This window comes from Natator depressus, chromosome 3 (genome assembly GCF_965152275.1).
Source record: "Natator depressus isolate rNatDep1 chromosome 3, rNatDep2.hap1, whole genome shotgun sequence".
Classification (NCBI taxonomy): Eukaryota; Metazoa; Chordata; order Testudines; family Cheloniidae; genus Natator; species Natator depressus.
In genome coordinates this window covers 137,852,082-137,870,615 of record NC_134236.1, presented here as the reverse complement: position 1 = coordinate 137,870,615, position 18,534 = coordinate 137,852,082, and the positions used below count along the sequence as shown (strand labels likewise).

Genomic DNA, 18,534 nt, shown 5'->3' with positions numbered 1-18,534 from the left:
ATATAAGGCTGAGATTACAATGCATGTGGTTGTTAATAGTAGCTATCCTCATATCCACTTTCAGTTACCTCCGTGATATAAACCTTCAGGTTTTACTAAGCCATTTGGCTCATAGGGGCCATCTACTGTTTCTGTGCAATTATGCAATTCTGTTCTATGCTAATGTTGCATAGTGAGGTACATGGGTAGCACTGGAGTTAGCGCTCCTTGTCTGATGTACCAGGTATATCAGTCAGCAGCAAAGTTGTTAATAGCTAAGAGACAGCTAGAGCAAAGATTTATACCAAGTGTTAAACACTTTAATAATGAGCAATGATATTTTCCTTGGTATCTGAGGCTCCAGTCCTGCATCAAGATGTGCAAGCACGTTTCCCTATAGCAGTGTGGAATCTGAACCTCAGAAAGATTGTTTGTGGTTAAGGTAGAGGGCTGAAACATAGAAGTCTTGGGCTTTATTCCTTGCTCTACTAGAGACTTCTTGTGTGACCTTGGGAAAGTCATTTATCTTCTTCGTGGTTAGGATATGATTCCCATTTTACAGATGGCGAAACTATCTTTTAGAGACTTTGCAAGGCTAAATGCATTATTGTTTGTTTGTAAAGCACTCTGAGACCCTCACACAGAAGACACTCTCTAGAAGTGCAAACTACTACTATATCTCTGAAAACCACATTATTGATGAGCAGAGTTAGTATGGAGAACAGGCCACTGAACCTATGTTGCTAGGCATGAAAGCTATTAGGTTAGAGTGGTTTGAGAAGGGACAAATCAAAGATTAGCTTGACCAGATTTTCTGAACAACAAAACAGGTTAACTCCGTGATTTTTGTGTGTGTGTGAGAGAGAGTAAAATATAGCTTAATGAGATGCCCTACAAAGAACAAACATTCTGGTCCCCCATAACATTTAATATGTCATTAGTCATTTAAAAAAAAAAGACATTCCCTATTATCATCTACTTGTTAATTGTATGTTCTATGTACCCCATTGTAGTGATCAAATAGGTAGCCACAACCTGGTAGGTAGGTGTAAAAATAATGTTTTGATATACTAAAAAGTTGAGCGGTGTGGATATCCATGCAAATTTGTCAGGTTGCTCTAAATACTGGATAAATTTCATCCCTGTGCAGAGGGCCAGAATAATGTCTATGCATCCCTTAAAACCCATTTTATGAATTATGTTGAAGACTTAATTGTTGTTTAAGTTATGTATGTGGCTTATGATGGACCAAACACAGTAGAAAATTCCACCCACTGTGTACTGATCTGCTCTTCTCCATTATTAAGTTGTTTCTGATCAGATGTAGTCCAAGTTTTCCGTTGTAGTTTATCCTCAGTAGTCACTTATAAGATGTTTTGGTTTTTTTGCGCTAAGGTAAGTAGTACTAATATCAAGTTCTCTGTGTTTTTGGTGGTGATATAACATTTAGTACATAAACTGGGAATAAAAGTAATTGTTTTTAACGAACTACTGTATAGTGTTCCATCTTTCAGATACTTAATTACAGGATATGTATACTTCACTGTTCCACAAAATAGGACGAAAAAAAGGAAGCTCCCAACTGACCATATTGTGTACAAACAGATAACTTTTGAAATCTAAAGCATATTCATCCCATAGCAACTATGTAAAATCTGAAATTTTAATAGGAATTGTGCTGCTTTAAATCTGGAAAAATTCCATCAGTTTATGTGGCTTTATTGCAGATTTGTACTGGTGTAAGATTGGAATCTAACCCCACATTTGCTTGAGACCAGCATAGATATTTTGAGACATGAAGTTGCACAGTGAAAGGCGTCCTAATTAGAGGTGGTCTAAAGAGCTGAAATTAGCACTTCTGAACTTCATTCTTTGAGAGTCACCTTATTTATAGTAAGATAAATGCACTTTCATCTTTATTTGCATGGAGCAGAAAAGGCATTCTATGGATAGCATGACTAGTCTGAAGTGTATGTTCTTTCTGGAAATTTCAGAGAACGTCTGTTTAAGAGGAGGTTAGGAAAATTCAAGGGACGCACATTTGTCCAAAAATGTAGGTTGTGTAAAACTCTCACTTACAAAAATCAAGATCAGCAGAACTGTTTCAATTTTTTTTTAAATTCAGGTGGCTTTTTTTTAAAGTTAATGACCTTCTCTTGCAGTATTTGCAACCCAAACACTGTAATATCCAATCAGTGCCTGAGAGCCAGAAAATTAGTTGAAAATAAATCTAATTAAACCTTGCGTTTTTAGACAAATGAAAATAAATAGAATTGCAAAAAGTAAACAAATGTGAAGAGTGAAAAACAAACTTGATTTTTACAGTTTTAATATTCTAAGGGGTTATTAGTAAGAGAATCCATTTATATACCAATATGATTTTAACCTGAGATTGTCCCTTTTAGCATTTTAAATAAAATAAAATCTACTCCACTCACTCCATCACTGAGCTCTTGATTCAGAGAGAGGTCGTTATCCTAGCTGAATACATTTCCTAGGAAATACCTGTTAGCTGTCACTCACTTCTTTATTTCAAGATGTCTAGCTCTAAGTGGATCTATAGATCGAACCACATCTAAAGATATGTCATTTCCCCCGGAGGGAGAGGAGGCATACCTGCCATTAGCTCACCACTTCTTATTAATATACATTGATGAGAAAATGAAGTGGGATCCATTACTGAGAAGGCCTGCTCGGTTAGTGTGAGAAAAGAAAACTAACTCAGTTTTAGCTGATGATAGCTTTCAAATGGAGTAAGCTTTGGAAGTATTAATTGTGTGTTTAGTTCTTGGCAGATGAGTCAATAGTGAATAAGTAACTTTATCCCTTAGGGATGATTTAGCTTTGTCACTATTTTGTAACCTTTGTCCTCATGCTGTGTTGAGACAGAGACTCTGTTTAAATCCTCTCATGATGTGCGACTATTTCACTGATACAGAGTCACAGTTAGGGATGGCCAGCTGAAATAAAAGGAACGTTAGACAGATTTTTTTTTTATCTGCTTTTCAGACTGCAACTGTTTGTGTTGGATAATAGCTGCAAAGAGGCTGGTTGTACATATGTAGCTTTCACTAGCTCCTGTTACAGGGGTACTCTGATACCTGCTAATGGCTTGGATCTTTGGCTACTTTCCCTGTCACATTCCTGTTTTTCTTTATAGGATTAGACCCACGTTGTATTAGAGAATCAAGTAGCAAAAAGCACCACCAAAGAAGTACTGCAACATCGCCTCTCAGTCTGGGTCACCTTCCCCTATCGGCTTACTTTGTTTACTTAAAATGTGTCTAACTTCTAATAAAGGCTCCATATGTGGATAACTTAACCAAAGGAGCCTTATTGCTTTTGTGAGGACACAGAATCCTGGATATTCCAGACAGATGCATTTTGATGATAGCACATCCTCTGAGCAACGTGTAAAGGCTCAATTTTAAGTCTGAGGGGAGGCATGAGACTGGGCAGTGCATAAGGAGCCTTCTTCCCCTTTCTCTCCTTCTCCCACCTTGCTGTCCTGCACAGATTTTTGAGGTGGGCTAGTGAGCTGAGAAGGAACGGTGACTGAATGGTTAGGGGGCTAGCCTCAGATTCAGCTACCTGGTCTGCTGGAGGCTTCTGGTGTGAACCTTGGGCAAGTCAGTTAGGCCAGATTTTTAAAAGTATTTGTGTTTCTCCACCTGGTTCTGGAAAGCTTAAGTGACTCTAATGACAGTCCCGTTTTCAAAAGTGTCTTTCAGTGAGACGTAGGGTCCTAAGTGCTTAAGTCACATTTGAAAATGGGACGTAGCCATCTAAGTGATTTTTAGGGCACATCTACACTACAGCCCTAAGTCGACCTATGTTAGGTCAACTTACAGCCACCACAGTAATTACTGTGGTGGCTGATGTCCACACTACCCTCCTTCTGTTGGTGGTGCATGTTCTCACCAGGAGCACTTCTATCGACTAAAGAGGGGCAGTGTGGGGAACTGAGAGCCCAGGCTGTCAGCTCTGCACTGCTCACTGCCGGGAGTCCAGCTGCCCCACCCTCCCCTGGCTCTCGAGCGGGCTAGGGGTGGCGGGCAGTTTCCAGGCTTCTCACCTCCTGGCTCCTAGCTGAGAGCAGGGGAGAGGCGGGCAGTTTCCAGGCTTCCCTGAGTGGGGAGCCTCTGGGCAGCAGCCTGGCTGGGAGTGGGGAAGCGGGTGTAGCCGGACTCTAGCTGCCCAGCTTTCTTCTCAATTTCCTGGCTCCAGCGTGGAGCCATGAAATTGACAAGACAGCCGACGCCCAATATAAGTAACACAGTATCTCATACCTCCTGTTAATTGTGATGGAAAATACATCCACAGCCTGCTTGGAAAATCCCAACCACAATTCTTTGGGACACATCCCTAATTTAGCTCCCTTATTATACATAAAACGTGCGTGTGAGAAAAGTCTTTCAATACCCCACTGGCCTTTTGCAGCAAAGCTTGAGTCCAGCTGCTTGTTTCGTCACACTCGGAACTAGTTAACACAATAGCTCTGAACCCACATTCTATCTCAGAGACATGAACAAAATTCTTACAAGAGGCTGAATTAAGCCCAGTGTTGAGAGATTATCATGAGAGCTCGGACGATGTGGTTTGTCACTAGACCTCCCCAAAATAGAATGTCCTTATATTTTATTCGTGCATTTTGCCATGGTTTATTTAAGAAGATTTGTATTTGAAATGTTTTCTCTTTACAGTCTGTATTTCAGAAAAAGCCATACAATGTTTCTTTGAATTTTACCCATATGTACTGTACATACCGTAGGCAGATAGGATATTGTGTATTTACAGTATGGGGTAGCAGAGAACAGAGTTGCACTATAAGATCGTACAAATTTCCATATTATACCCACGTGCGTGCCAGTCTAAATGTTTTTAGCTGTGAAATATGTTGTTAATTTTTTTGGCCTCTTGAGGCACAAAAATAACACAAGTTGTTTTGTAGAAGAAAGGACATCAAAGAGTGAAATGAACATATTTCTGACACGTCTATATTATAGCTTTGTGGTGTTTAGAAAGCTTTTAAGTATAGTAGATGAAATATCTTTTGGACCATTGCACTTGTATTCATTTTCATAGTATTTGAACTAGTGGGGAATGACTGCTTCAATCTCTGTTTTGAAAAGAATATCCCTTTATAAATTAAAAAATAGAGGCCCTGATTCTCAGTTGCTCACTTCCTGTGCTGAACATAGGACAGAGCAGACAAAAGTGGTTTACATCATCTTTGCTTTCTCCATATTCAGGAGAAGCCAGAGTCAGCCTAGCCCTAGCTGTAAGTTAGAGCTACTCTGATACTGCTTGTTTGGCTGTGTACAAGTTCTGGGAAGCAGAGAATTCGCAGAGCACACGGTAGCCTGGACGTGCCTCCTCCCTGCCGTTGGCCTGCCATGACATTCCCAAATTGAAGTATTTCATTTTGGGTCAGTTCAACATTGAACTGCATCTACCAGAGCTGCCACAATGCATTGTGGGAGTTGCAGTTTGTGTACCTCATCCCCCTCAGGTATAGGCTTCGTTCCTGGGCTGGGCCACATCTCCCATGGTGCACAGTGATGATGGAACTCCCATAGTGAGTCACAATGGTTCAGCCAGAGGAGAGGCTGTACTGTATCCTCGGAGATGTAGTCCATCTGGGGAGCCCAGCCCACAAAGGAGATGGGGGCATGGGGTACCTGATTTACAGATCCCAGGAGGCTGTTTGCTGGGGTTCCCAAAATGAAATATTTTGTAAAGATTTTTCCCAAAAGAGAATTGAAAAATGTTCCTGTGGAAAATTTCAGTTGTGGAGAAACCACATAACTGTTGGCGATCCATCCCATTAGGTATTTTCATCATCCCTGGGGAAAATGCATCTTATTTATCTGTATCTCTGCTCCTGGAAGGGACTTTTATTAGCTCATGGAGTAATTTCAGGTCAAACAAGGGTTGCTTTTTTGTGATGAGTAAGTGAACCCCTTACTTATGTACTAGCAGAGGCTGCTGGTGGGGAGTGGTAGCATAGGCAGAGTGTTGCCCCCCCAAACTTGGTGGGGGGGGGGGGTTAACCAGATTTCTCCCTTCTGTTTGGTCCTGCTTCCTCCCCATGGAGGAACATTAGGTGGGGGGCCAAGCGGTGATGCCAGGCGCTCTGTGCATCCAGGTCAGTTTCCCTATGTGGGCTGTATAAGGGGAGGGCAGGAGAGAAGTTCCTGATGCCTCACAGTACAGCCCAGATGGGGAAACTGACCTGAACGCACAGAGTTCCTGGTGTTGCTGCTCGCCACCCCAGCCCCCTATAGGGTTACCAACTTGGAAATGCAATTAAAAAAAAAAAAAAGGCATCCCCCTCCACAAGGCAAGATTGTGGCAACCAGAACCACAGGGCAACTCCGCAACACCCCACCCCCACAGTAGCCACTTATAGAATCTAGAGAACGAACACACACTGGTAAGATGAATCGCACCTCTTCTCGCTCTCATGTGGCTCAAACCTTCTCCCACACGTGCACGCAGTGCTCTTGTGTGTTGGTGGGCAGCCAGCTGCAGTATTTTCAGCCGTTTTGATCTGTTGCTTTAAACTGTGGAAGTGGGAACACTGCAGCATCTTTAACTGAACACAGAAACTTTTAACATTAGCTATCACAGTGCATTGTGACAATTATGCAAATCTTTAGACCCATGTAAAAAATAAACCCGCAAATTAAATTATTTTTCTGGCAAATCTATATTTAAAAAAAAAAATCCAGCCAGGCCGGTCAAATGCTGGCCAAGTGATAACCCTAGCCCTCTAGGAGACACTGAAGTAGGTCTGGGGGAAGGCAGGGTACAAGCAGCAATGCCAGGAGCTCTGTGGGTTCAGGTAACTTTCTCCATGTGGGATCTGTAAGATGAGGGCAGAGAGCAGCTCCCAACTCTCACAGCAGGGCTTCAGCTTGGAGCCATTACAATTGTAGTAGCCTAGAAAATAAGCAACTTGTCCCGGAAACAAAAAGAAAAGGAGGACTTGTGGCACCTTAGAGACTAACCAATTTATTTGAGCATAAGCTTTCGTGAGCTACAGCTCACTTCATTGGATGCATAAAGTGGAAAGTACAGTGAGGAGATACCAGGAAAAAATATACATTGTAAGGAGAGTGATTGCTTAAGATGATCTATTACCAGTAGGAGAGTGGGGTGGGGGGAGAGAGAACCTTTTGAAGTGATAATCAAGATGGGCCATTTCCAGCACAGATATATGCCATCATGTGCCAGCAATGCCCCTCTGCCATGTACATTGGGCAAACTGGACAGTCTCTACGTAAAAGAATAAATGGACACAAATCAGATGTCAAGAATTATAACATTCATAAACCAGTCGGAGAACACTTCAATCTCTCTGGACAATCGATTTCTGATCTCGAAGTGACTATTCTTCAACAAAAAAACTTCAAAAACAGACTCCAACGAGAGACTGCTGAATTGGAATTAATTTGCAAACTGGATACAATTAACTTAGGCTTCAACAGAGACTGGGAGTGGTTAAGTCATTATAGTAAGTGGAACTATTTCCCCTTGTTTATTCCCCCCATCTCTTCCCCCCCCCCCCTTCCTCAGATGTTCTTGTTAACTCCTGGAAATGGCCCACCTTGATTATCACTTCAAAAGGTTTTCTCTCCCCTCCCCACCCCACTCTCCTGCTGGTAATAGCTCATCTTAAGTGATCACTCTCCTTACAATGTATATATTTTTTTCATGGTGTGTGTGTGTGTGTGTGTGTGTATATGTATGTATGTGTGTATAATATATATATATATATATAATATGCATCTGATGAAGTGAGCTGTAGCTCACGAAAGCTTATGCTCAAATAAATTGGTTAGTCTCTAAGGTGCCACAAGTACTCCTGTTCTTTATTTACATGGGTTTAAAGCAGACTCAGTCCTTATGTATTTAGTTCTGAAATATGCTTCTAAAAAAAAGGACTAAATGAGATTCCGCCATTTAGATTCCAGTTCAGGAAAGTATCCCTATTCAACAAAGCACTTAAGCACATGCCGAACTTTAAGCCCGTGTTTAAACCCCAGCGACATCAAGTTCATCTTAGTTCAGCATGTGCTTAAGTGCTTTCCTTAAAGGGCAGTTATACGCTGACAACCTAACTATGTGAAAATGGCATGTTCTTCTCCCCATGTGTATTTAGAATTGGAGTTGGCATTTGCTCACTTGACTAAAAATGTCTATAGTTGTGGCAGAGTTGTGCTTTGCAATGCAGCTAAGAGTGAGTGAGCAGAATTCTATGATGTCGGATGTATCCCCAGGAGAATTTTAAAATAGTTCCAACTATAAAATCTCTGCTTTTGGTGACATGTGAACCAGAAGGAATCTAGCTTGGCTTTCCAATCTCAGGATAGATTCGCAGGGCCAGCAACAGAAAAGTCACTGTACATTGAGCAGGCTTGACATTGAGAGCAAATGAATATGGCACCCCATGCTGATAGTTTTAAAGTCCCTTTTCAGAGCAAAACCTGACCTTAAGGCTTGCTGAGATCTGTATCTTGTTCAGTCCTCATCTGGTGAGCAGAAGTGTGTGTCACTTCCTATTTGTCCATTCACCATGCCCCATCTTTCCCCTTGTGCAGGGCAGTCTCTAAAATCCAGGTAATTACCAATGTCCAGTCATAAGAACATGAACACCACACCAATAAAAAAATGGAACACTGGCCACCTAGTGACATAAACTGTCCCCATCCATTGCTACATCCTGCTTTGCTGATGACTCCCTTGGTGTTGGCTGTCAGTGATGATGAAGGCAGGTGTCTCTCCTGGTATAGTAGCTGTATCATTGTTAATGAAACTTCAGTAATGCCAAGACAGCTACAGCATGGAAAGGAGCCTTGTGAGCTTCTACTTCATACCACCTCTTCTTGAGGTAAGAGAAGCTGCATCCCTGAGGTGTGAGAAGGTAGTTAATAACCATTCCCTTTAATTCCTAGCTTGTCTGCTGAGACTGCTAATGATTCCTATCGTAATGATGACGAGTTCTTTTTGAGGTACTATAGACGCTAGTCCCCTAGAAACTCACCTGCGACCGCCATCTAATATCACATACTAAACCCCCAGGCTTAGTGTAGGCAATTGTCATTTAGTGCCACACACAAGCCAATTCATAATATCAGTTAATTAAAAACAAAATATGGGCTTTACTTGATGATAATGCACTCCTTTGAAATGGGACCATTCAAATATGTTGGAATTTTGAGAAAATTAGAGTTAATCATCCCTGTCAGGAATTTAAAATTGATTTTAAAAGGTAGGAAAATTAAAAATAATACAAAAAGAAAAGGAGGACTTGTGGCACCTTAGAGACCAACAAATTTATTTGAACATAAGCTTTCGTGAGCTACAGCTCCTTTTCTTTTTGCGGATACAGACTAACACGGCTGCTACTCTGAAAAAAATAATACAGTACACCAAAGGTGCAATCCTGCTCTCACAGAAATGAATGGCAAAACTCTCATTGGCTTTAGTAGAAACAGGCTGAGGCCCCAAAGATTAGGAATTTGATAGGCCTATTGTCATTGTTAGGGTGAGATCTATACTTAACTGGCAGCCTTTGCTGGAAAGATGATGTGGATGAGGAACTTCTGCAGTGTTTTAACTTTTAGAGCAGATTTTGCAACATTTGCTACAGAAGAGCATTGACATAAATATGGGAAGGGAAAGTGACTTTCAATTGTGTTAAATATAGAATTTGCATCTGGGCCAGATGCATCTGTGGGGGGGGGGTGTCTTGCTTTTATTACTGTAAAATACTGGCATTTAGAAATACTGAATCATGTAATTAACATCAATTAAATCTTCTTGCACTAGTCTTTTCTATGTTCTCTTGTTTTTGGTCTTTGTTCCTTGCTTAGGCTGTGGGAGGATAACACTAGAAGTAGAAAGGGAGTAAGGGCGGATTAAAAGTAAGCAAAATGCTTCTTAATTGCTCTGTGTCCCAGGATATATTTATTGAGACATTTCAGCTGCAAGGGAAAGGTGCAACTTGGGAAGATCACTATACGGCATAGTTTAGATACATAGATTAAAGGCATAGTTTCAGTTACATCCTGGAACTAAAGGTGATAAAATCCTTTGAGCTGTATGAAGATATAATTGGATCCAAAGTACAGCAAGATAGATATTCTCCCACCTTCAACCTTGTCGGGTAATGGTGGCTGACACTGGCAGTCGGAAAGTCTTAATTGTAGTTCAGAGCTGATGAGCCTTTCCAGAAGCTGGTGAGATCTCCCAGCTAATTTAGGGCTCTTCACAAATCAAAGTAAATCAATTATTCTGTTTCAGCACAAAATAAGAAACAACACTATAGTGACTAGCTATGAATGTGCCATTTAACTCCTAGATTAGCTGTATTACAAACCTTCAGTGCAGTCACTGAATTCTTCACTTATACTGTACTTGTATTGCATCAAGAGAGATTAGGGTCAACTCTGTTTTGCTTAAATGATTTGCCTGGTACAGCCAATTTGCTGGAAGAATCGCATTGCCTCTGAAGAGTTGTACAAAACAGGACGTCAGTGTTGTGATGTCTACAATTACTGCATGTGTTCAGAAGAGTTTGGATAAGCTTAAAATAAGCACCCAAGCATGTTGTCTGTTAGCCAAACTGAAGCTAAACCTTTGAGGTTGTCCCATCAATAAATTAAAAACCCTACACCAAATCCTCAACTGGTGTAAATCCATATTGCCCCCATTGGAAACTGCTGAGGATCTGGCCCTATGTTTTAACGCAAACGTACAGAGTTTTTAAGGCATAACAGGAAGCTGTATGATCTACGTGTGAGACGACAGAGTGAGACATCCAATAGCGTTTACAGTGAAGGGAGATTGGAATGATCAGGGTAAAGAACAGGGAGAAACCAGATGGTCATTTCTGTAAGATGCAGAATACCCTCATCTTCCATTGACTAGATGGTGTTATAGGTGGGTTGCCAATGGATTGACCAGGAGTCTCCCTTGATCTCCAGCCTTGATCTCCCTGTGGCTATTGGAAGCAATCCGGGAGATTTTAATAGGCTGCTAAAAGTCCGGTTGGCCGCACAGCAGGGCTAAGGCAGGCTCCCTACTTGCCCTGGCTCCACGTGGCTCCCAGAAGTGGCTGGCATGTCCTGGTTCCTAGGCACAGGGGTGGCCTGGGGGTCTCCACATGCTGCCCCCACCCTGAGTGCCAATTCTACAGCTCCCATTGGCTGGGAACCATGGCCAATGGGAGGTGCGGGGGAGGTGCCTGCAGGCAGGAAGAGGGCACGGAGCTGCCTGAGTCTAGGAGCTGCAGGGATGTGGTGGTGGTGGTGGTGACTTCCAGGAGCAGCCTGAGGTAAGCACTGCCCAACTGGAGCCTGCACCCAGAACCTCCCTCCTGCACCGCAACCTCCTGCCCCAGCCCTGAGCCCCCTCCTGCACCAAAACTCTTTCTCGGAGCCCGCACCCCAGACCCCCTCCAAACCTGTGCCCCAGGCTCAGCCTGGAGCCCCTCCCACACTCCAAACCCCTTAGCCCAGAGCCAGCACCTCGTGCCAAAGCCAAGTGAGGGTGGGTGGGAGGGAGGGGAATGTAGTGAGCAGGGGCATGGCCTTGGGGAAGGGGCAGGGCACGGGTGTTTAGGTTTGTGCGATTAGACCATTGCCTACCCCTATGTTATAACTTACTGGGCAATAGTCTGCAGTCCCTCACTAGGATCCCTTGGTCCCACACCTCCACCACGTCATCAGAAAATAACTCTTGCATTCCACAAAGAGGTGGGTGTAACTGAATTTCTTCATTCTCAAGTGGTTAAAACCTCATCCGTAACATTGCATTAACCAACCTTTGTGCAGTTCATCCTTAAAAAAAAAAAAAAACACCACCCCATAGGAGACAAAATAACAGATGTGGTTTGGTACAAAAACACATGCATATTACTCATGCTCCCTTTTGTCTGTAGAGGTCACCCATTCAAGTCCTGAGTAGGTCTAACTAATTTAGCTTATGGAAAGACAACCGACTGAGCCAATTGATTGATTGTAGGTTGGTAATAGCTAGTTCTTGTATGCACAGATTCTGCTTGAAGTGATATGATAGGAGCATGAACTATACCCAAATGACCTACATAACTGCAAATCCTGGGCCACCAAGCAAGACAACAGCATATGCAAAGGTACTAGTACTATCCAAGGCTTCTATCGCATTCTGCCCATGTTCAGTAGATTAAGGCTGTTTACACTTAAAACACTACAGAGGTGCAGCTGCTGCACCAGTGTAGTACTATAGTGATGGGGGGGGGGTCTCCCATTGGCATAGGTAATCCACCTCGCCAAGAGGTGGTAGTGAGGTTCATGGAAGAATTGTTCCATTAACCTCGTACTGTGTATGCCAGGGGCTAGGTTGGCTTTTCTGTGTCTCTCAGGGATGTGAAAAATCATAGCTATGCCGTGTAGACCAGCCCTGAGCAATCGGCTTCTTGTTTAATCCCTTTTTGATGAGTTTGTTTCAGTTAGTTATGAAGCCTCTCCAGAAGTGCATAGATGGCCAAGACTAAGATGCAGATATGAGGAATATAGTCAGGGGTGAAAGTAATAAAGTTTTACTGGTCCAGGCCCAGCTCTGGGCCCACGGAAGGGGAGGGCTGTGGATCAGCCTCCCCCAGCCAGCCCATCCGCGCTGCCTGGCCTGCAGCACCCAGGGCTCCAGCAGCAATTTAAAAAGGCCTCGGGCTCTGGCCGCTGCTGCAGTAGCAGTGATGGCAGTCAGGAACCCCAGGCCCTTTTAAATTGCTGGCCCCAGGGCAGTTGCCTCTTTTGGGCCCCCCAATCTCCCCGGTTGGCGGCCCTACCAGCAGGGCCGCCGGGGGGGGCGGGGGATGCAGCGATGTTAAAGCACTGCCGTGGCAACACTTTTTAAGGAGGGTCCTTTGCCGCAGCAGCGCTTTAATGTTGCTGCCCCTTTTGCCCTCGCACCCCCACATCAGGGCAAAAGGGGCAGTGATGCTAAAGTGCTGCTTTGGGAGTGCTTTAACGTCAGCTGGGTACGGGCTGGTGCTGGCTTCTTACCGGCACACCGTACCGGCCCATATCGGCTCACTTTCACTCCGAATATAGTTAAATAAAGTTGGATTGAAGGCTTGCTTTATTTGGTATCTTAAAATTGGTGTGTATATTAATCTAGCATATAAGGTGCCTAAATACCTTTCAGGATCTGGGCCAAACTCCCAGTGAAATCCATGGGAGTTGGGCACCTAAATTCCTTTGAGGATCTGGGGCTCTCTCTCTTGCTGAAATGTTATGTCCATTGCCACCAGTTTTCTGAAATTATACCTATGTCTGTTTTTGCCTAATCCAAAATAAAATCTAGTTTACAATAACCAAAATGACTAGGAAAGAAATATGATTGAATAATTTGTAACAAGATTAAGAAAATTTAGCCTATTTTTCTTCTGGAATATCGGTGAGCAGATCATGTTTTCTTCCAGTTTATTGTTTAAAATTATTCACTGACAAAAAATTCAATGGTTTTTGCTCTGTTTTGATCACCATACATTCTCTGTGAGCACTGGCTATTCAGATTGTGTTGGTTACTTATAACAGACGGTTAAGTATTTCAAATGGTATTTTTTGTTTTCCCTACTTTAATGTGTGTGGGATATTCAAGTGTGTATGGTATAAATTGATGACCTAGATTCATTGACTTCAAGGGAGCTATGCAGATATACCCTAAGAGTGAATTCCTGGTCCCACTGAAGTCAAGGAAGTTCTCCCTTTTACTTCAGTGGGGTGAGGATTCAGTGATTACACTACATGTCTGCAATATGGCTGATCCATGAGCAGTGCCCGCTTAAATGGCACACTTGTAAAGCTAGTCACTGTCTGATGGTTCCTTTATTTTGTGCTGAGGATCTAGCCCTTAAGTACTTTCATACAAAACTTTAATGCTTGCTTTCAGAGACTATTCATGTCGGTAAACTTAAAATGCTCAAATGTTTGCCGAAAACAGACACGGAAAAGGCAAGGGGCATGGCTGAAGTGGATTCATTTAAATATCCAAGGGAATATTTGCAGAACTCTCTGTGCTGCATCCGCTCAGTGCTACCAAAAGTGACATACACACCAAGTGGTTCTGTAGATAGTAGTTAGCAATGCTTATTTGTGCATGGGCTGCACAGCTGCTTCTTAGTCTACAACCACTGAAACCCACCTAGTATATTTATGACTTCAGGATCATGCCCTGCCATCTGAAACATTACTTTTATTTGTGTCCTACAGAATCCTCCCCTGTCTAATGTTTTTGTAATGACAGTGGTGTATCAACAATGATAAATAATTATTATATTTAGATTCTGGACACTTACTCAGCAGATTTAGTTCCCTTTTTTATTTAAAATGATCACTTAAATTATACAAACAAAAAACATGCTTCCCTTAGGTTTAGCTGTTGCTTATATCGTCTCTCAAAATGTTACGAAAGAACATTTTTCAGTGGTATTAGAAGTTGTAATTGTGTAGATCAGAATGGTGCATAGCACGCAAAAACACATCAAAATTGCACTCCATGTAATTAGGCTATTGATAAAAGGCTAGCTCTCTGCATGGTGTAAATCAGCAGAGTATGGAGCTACAGTGACTTTTACACCAGCTGTGGATCTGGCCCAAAGACTCTTATTAATAAGAGATTGTTACTATCAGGGATTTAGCACTGAGCCAAATTAGGAGAAAGTCCAAAACATAACATCAGTTCAGCCCTTTTGTTTTTCAAATTGAAGTATAATTCCAGCTGAGATTCTCAATGCTTTGCTTATTTCTGGGGGACAAAGAGTTTGTTTACTTTTGTTCTTTAATCACATACATTTTCACAAAAAATAATGCTGTGTTATTGCGGGAGAAAACGATTAGCATTGTGATTACACTGTTAGTAAACTGTGCCACATACCAAAGACTTGCTAATCTGCCCACAGCTGTTACAGGTAGAGAGGGATTTGGGTGTTTGCCAGCATGAGAACAACATGACCATTTTTTGTTTATGCAATTTTTTGACTGTCTGCTTCCAAACTCGGCGCAAATAATCATTTCGTGCTAGATCTGGGGTTTGGATCAGGCCTGTATACAATATACACTATTGCAATATGTGGCAGAGTCATTAGTGACTTTGATTTAGAAGTGTATACTAAATAGCAGCATGTTTTGCTTTTGGCTTCTTTACATCTAATCTATAGTTGGCTGTTTAGGTTACACTTATAGCCCACCCCCCATTTTTTTTAATACTAGTTTATACTGCAGCTTTTATTTAATTCCTGCTTCAGCCCTTGGTAGCTTATGTCATAATTAAGGCATCGCCATCTAGGATGACAAACCCTAAAATTTAACTTAATCTAAAAAATGTATTTCCTTGGTCCTGATAAACGTTGCACTTTCCAGCCCAAGAACTGCAGCACTGCTAATATCTGTGGTGTAAAGCTCCATCTACCATCCAATGTATGTTGGTGGTGATTTCTGTTTTCTTTCTGCTGACAATCTGTTTTTGCTGACATTTAAGATCAAAACACATTCGTTTATTGGTTCCAGAACTTTAAATATAGTAGCCTTGGTTTTGAAGTGCTGTTGACCCTGGGTCTGATTCTCCGTTACACTAAGGACCTGGTATGCATCTCTGGCACTGTAAATAGCCCTATAGTGGGTGGAAGCAGGTCTCGTAGAATACCCTCTTCATTGGAGACCTCACTGGCTGGCAAGGACTTGGGCGTAGGATCAGTATAGAACAATTATACCAACTTCTGAAAGAAGAGATGGACTGGGAGCGTGACAGATCATAACTGGATCACACGCACTATACTAAGACTATGCTCTACTTCCATTGGCTCATTGGAGACCTGGAGCTGCCCTAACTTCCAGAGAAGGGGGTTGGGCAGGCTTCTTCATGGCCCTAGAATACAGAGAATATAAAGGAAGCTAAAAGCCATCTTGCTTTCCACACCACCATTATTCCTATCTCTTTTCTCAAGAACAGGAAAGGAGTAACTGAGACTCAGGCCTGATGTTTACAATATCAGGGGAATATTTTACAAATTCAACCTAAAAAAACCACATGTAAGATGCTCCAAAGTAGTCAATCAGCTTTACTGATGTCCTGTTCACTCCTCTTGATATATAAGGATCCCTCCAAAATTTCTTCCTTGCTGATACTTTACTTAGCTGACGTTTGATTTTTAACTTCCATATGAGCCGACACAGCCATTCTGTTCCACCTGTTCCATTTAGCAATTGGCATGCTCTGGACTGTTATGTTTCTATTTCTGTACTCTCTTAAAACAGAGTGAGGCTCATTTGCTCAGAACAACACAGTGGGTAGCCTCAAAGAAATTATTCTAGTGATATTGTACAATCTGCATTAACTATTTATGCAGCATATACTTTTCCTCCTTCTTGAGATCAATCCTGAAAGGTCCCTTTAGAACTGTATCCACCGTCGCTCCCAAGTCACTCTCCTACTCAGCACTATGTAGAAAATGACTTTGTAAGGTACATAGAGAGATTTTAGAAAACGAGTAAAATTTCCTATTCCTTATAAATAGTATTCTTCCTTCCAGCCCTCTCCAGCAAGTACCTATTGACAAAATGTCTGTTACAAATAGTTTCTACAAAAACCTTAGAAATCCCAAGGCATTCTCCAGAATCCTGTCTCCTGGTGTTTAATGTTTCTCTGTGGGAAAGACAAATGGGGAGCATTATGCCTTCAGTGAAAGAAATCAACACAAAGGTAGCCTAACAGGAATTGAGGTTTTGTTTCCTGACAGCCCCTCTTTAGACATCATAACTCTTGTGAGCTCAGAATCACCAGGCTGCAATGCGTTAATCAAAGAGCTGGCTTTGAGATGTGTTTTAGGGACTCCCCAGCAAGCATATTGAGTCACTACAGAAAGCATAATGAGCTCTCACTATGGGAACTGACAAGAAGCAATAAACTTTACTGCAAGGGGCAAGAAAGGAGGAAGGTAGAGAACTGAGCAGAAAATATACGTGGGGACAGAAGGGCCTCACTGATGCTGATTTGCACCAGCTGAAGTCAGTGGAGCTCCACCAATTTTACTAGCCTGAAATCTGCCCCTTTATGTATTTCATATATTAAAAGGGTTGGTTTCTTCTTTTGCATTTCATATTTAAAAGGACTGCTCCACAAAACATACATTTGAATATGTCACAATTATAGGATGAACAAGATTCTGACCTCGCATTGGTGTAATACTGATGTAGGCCTATTCCTAGTCTCGGTTACGTCACTATAAATGATGGATGTGTAAATCTGGTACAAGTGAGATAAGACTCAGACCCATTGGCTTTAGTGGAGTTTCTCCTGATTCACATCGGTGTGAGATACGCCTACATTGTTAAAGATCTGACTCTCTTTCCTAAGTCCAAGGAGTTTGGGTACTAGGTGTTGGTTCAGAACCATCTGAACCAAGTTTTTAATAATGGCAGTAGTTTTTTTTGAAAGTCCTTTTGGGAATTGCATGCTTGTGACTGGTGAGCAAGAGGGAGGATTTGTCAGGCTAGATACTAGGATAACAATCACTATAGAAATCCATCTATAACAGTATTTTTTTTTTTTTTATTTTCAGAGGAATAAAAGAGAAAAACACATTACTGCTAACAACAAAGTAACCTTCTCAAAGAAGAACAATTGTTACTTGGGGCAATTGCCAGATAGCATCAAATCGGAGTTGATAGATAACTTCCCCAATTAAACTGCATTGAGCTGTAGCTCACGAAAGCTCATGCTCAAATAAACTGGTTAGTCTCTAAGGTGCCACAAGTCCTCCTTTTCTTTTTTCTTTTTATGAATTAGAATTGCAACTCATCCAACCCTGATACATTTTCTAGCTGTTAGCCGGGAGTGCGTGTTGCCTGGTGACTTGTTGTATGCCTGCTGGCATAGGGTGTGTGATGTTTCCTTCTAGTGTGTGGTACCCATAATAAGCTTTTAGGCCCCCAATTCAGCAAAGCATTTAAGCATGTGTCAAATCAGGGCCCTAATTACTAGTGGTGTTCCTTTTGCTCAAGTGGTAGGAGTGGGGAACTATGGCACAAGACACAAACATCAATCTTTTCTGGTGACCATGGTGTTTGTATGTATGTGCAACCATAATTCATTACACAATGCTACCCTACGTGGGACTTTGGTCCCCCCCTCCTTGAGTTTAGCCACTCAGTCAGGTTGTTTAATGATGAGGGGTGTGTGTAATCATATCACCCTCTGTTGGCTAGTCTCCATTAGCAGAAGAGCCTGCTGCTTACTGAAGGCTATAGGAGTTACACCTTTAGATCAGGTAGTCGGGGCTTGTGCTTTTGGTGTTGAAGGTCCCAGGTTAGACCACGAGTGACTGTGGTGGCTATGTAGATTGTTACACTTCCACAAGTCTGCTGTTGGAGTGTGTTATAACACTTCCTCTCTATTAGGAATAGCAAATCATGTACTTGCACATCTTGACCTACTGCATGAGGGGAAAATCAATAACCAGGGTGGGTGAACAGATTTTTTTTTCTGGCTCAGCACACTATATTT

At 42.1% G+C, this 18,534-nt stretch overlaps 1 protein-coding gene across 4 annotated transcripts in view; it reads left to right on the top strand.

Annotated features, from left to right (window-relative positions):
* Positions 1-18,534, top strand: part of GREM2 (gremlin 2, DAN family BMP antagonist) — a 48,434-nt gene that overhangs the window by 9,497 nt on the left and 20,403 nt on the right. The gene's annotated exons all lie outside the window — the stretch shown is intronic.